General features: G+C 44.4%; 1 long non-coding RNA gene across 1 annotated transcript; it reads left to right on the top strand.

Annotated features, from left to right (window-relative positions):
* Positions 1-649: 649 nt before the first annotated feature.
* On the top strand, positions 650-2,646 carry LOC107301918. Its single transcript, XR_001549348.1, has 2 exons — positions 650-780; positions 2,108-2,646. It is a non-coding gene; the product is annotated as an uncharacterized LOC107301918 (long non-coding RNA).
* Positions 2,647-2,696: the final 50 nt, after the last annotated feature.

Below are 2,696 nucleotides of genomic sequence, written 5' to 3'. Positions count from 1 at the left end.
GGCCTAGGCCAGAGGTAGGCAGCCTTGGCCCTTTTATGACTCGTGGACTTCAACTCCCAGAATTCCTGAGTCAGGATGACTCAGCTTGGAAACCTCTCGCTTTCCCCTCAGCATGGCTGGCTCAGGAATTCTGGGAGTTGAAGTCCACGAGTGATAAAAGGGCCAAGGTGCCTACCTCTGGCCTAGGCCTAGGCCACTTTATGACTGGTGGACTTCAACTCCCAGAATTCCTGAGCCAGCCACACTGAGGGGAAAGGGAGAGGTTTCCAAGCTGAGCCATGCTGGCTCAGGAATTCTGGGAGTTGAAGTCCACAAGTCATGAAGGGGCCATAATTCCCCCATGCTGGCTCAGGAATTCTGGGAGTTGAAGTCCACAAGTCATGAAGGGGCCATAATTCCCCCATGCTGGCTCAGGAATTCTGGGAGTTGAAGTCCACGAGTCATAAAAGAGCCAAGGTTGCCTACCCCTGAATGAGGCAGATTTTCTGCAGGATGGATCTGACCTGCAGCTGCTTCAGGTCTTCCAGCTGTTGTAATCGGATCCATCCATCCTGCTGCAGCTTGTCCTCTTCTTTTTGACCTAAATGAACAGCTGGTCCCTAATTTATTCTTCAATAGCATCCGTTTCTAAATCCCCCCCCCTCTTTTTGGCAGAACATTAATAAAGTGGTTTTTGTGGGGAACTTCTTGCGAATCAACACCATCTCCATGAAGTTTCTGGCCTACGCTTTGGATTACTGGTCAAAGGGACAACTGAAGGCTCTTTTCCTGGAACATGAGGTAAAGTCAGTCTCTCTCTCAAACACTCACACACACACAGACACACACACACAGACCGACTTATTTTTCTTCCTTTTTCCTTAAAAAAAACCCTGGTTTTTTTTTCCAGTTTTCGTTTTGATGATACTACTCAAACAAGGCAATAAACTTAAAATTTGCATCCTAGTTCTTGTACTAAGAAAGCCAGTTTGGTTTAGTGGGTAAGGCACCAGGCGAGAAACTGGAGATTGTGAGTTCTAGTTGCGACAGGGGTGAAAGCTGGCTGAGGGACTGAGCCAGTCACCAGGAGACAGTGAGTTCTTGTCCCACCTTAGGCACGAATGGTGACTTGGGTGACTGGACCAATCACCAGGAGACCATGAATTCTAGTTCTGCCTTAGGCATGAATAGTAATTTGGGTGATTTTGGCTTGTCACCAGGAGATGGTGAGTTCTAGTCCCGCCTTAGTTATGAAAAGGTGTCTGGGTGAGTTTTGGCCAGTCTGTCTCTCTTAGCCCAACCTACCTGACAGAGTTGTGGGGAAATTTGGAGGAGGAAGATACATTGGATGTGTTTGCCTCCTTGAGTTGTTTATGGAAAATCAATAAAGGTAGATAGATAGATAGATAGATAGATAGAGAGAGAGAGAGAGAGAGAGAGAGCGAGAGAGCGAGAGAGCGAGAGAGAGAGAGAGAGATGATGGATGGATGGATGGATGGATGGATGGATGGATGGATGATGGATGGATAGATAGATAATGGATGGATGATGGATGGATGGATGGATGGATAGATGATGGATGGATGGATGGATAGATAGATAGATAGATAGATAGATAGATAGATAGATAGATAGATAGATAGATAGATAGATAGATAGATAGATAATGGATAGATGGATGATAGATGGATGATAGATGGATAGATAGATAGATAGATAGATAGATAGATAATGGATGGATGGATGGATGATGGATGGATGGATAGATGATGGATGGATAGATGATGGATGGACGGACGGACGGACGGACAGACAGACAGATAGATGATGGATGGATGGATGGATGGATGGATAGATGATAGATAGATAGATGGATTTATATCCTTTAACTGTCTCCTGAAAGTTTTGCAATTTAGTGAGGGTTCTCAGAAGAGCGATAAAGACGGGAGAAGAGTTGTTATTACTATTATTGTTGTTTATTATTTATTAAATTTTTAATGCCGTCCATTTCCCCGCTCCAAGGGTGACTTTTGTTGGGAAAAGATAGCATGAAATGTAGCAATTTTGTTCAAATGATGCATTTAATCATTTGCTTTTTGTTGTTGTTGTTGTTTTCATTTTAAAACAGGGATATTTCGGAGCAGTGGGAGCGCTCCTTGACCTTTTGGAGACATCCTGAATTCCTTCAGAGTCAGGACCACGGGGTTCAAACGGGGGATTTCTAGCTAAGGCGGAACATTCTAGGTTCATGTGGATTTCATGTGCAAAAACAAACTGCTTATTAACAGCCAGAACAAAGGGATTGCGAACGACGTCACCCGTCTTTGCTGAGAAGAACAAATGGAGGGGTTTTTTTGTTCTCAGAGGTAACAAAGTAGGCTAGTGGGTTGGAACGCTTCTCTGTGTATTTAACTGTGTGCGGCGCGCATATCTCAAACGTTAAGATGTGCGTTTGCTCCCGCTTGTGTGTTAAGCTACGTTTCTTTCGGGGACTTGAAAACGGATGCAGCTGTCACGTAAGACAAGTTCGTGCTCTTCTCAGAATTATTTTAAGGGTTGTTCTATTTTGTATGGACTCTGGAAGGGCTGGCTTGCCTTTTCATCACGGTTTGAAGATGTGCAGAATGTGGAAACCCACCTACAATATTAAATCTGTTTTCTTACAAAGAGCAGTTCTCGTCCCTTGATTGCGAGCGACGGACCTTGGTCTTCAGGTC

The sequence above is a fragment of the Protobothrops mucrosquamatus genome, unplaced genomic scaffold (genome assembly GCF_001527695.2).
Source record: "Protobothrops mucrosquamatus isolate PMUCROS unplaced genomic scaffold, P.Mucros_1.0 scaffold19578, whole genome shotgun sequence".
NCBI classification, from domain to species: Eukaryota; Metazoa; Chordata; class Lepidosauria; order Squamata; family Viperidae; genus Protobothrops; species Protobothrops mucrosquamatus.
Note: the sequence above shows the minus strand (reverse complement) of the source record. Positions and strands in the feature narration are given on the sequence as shown.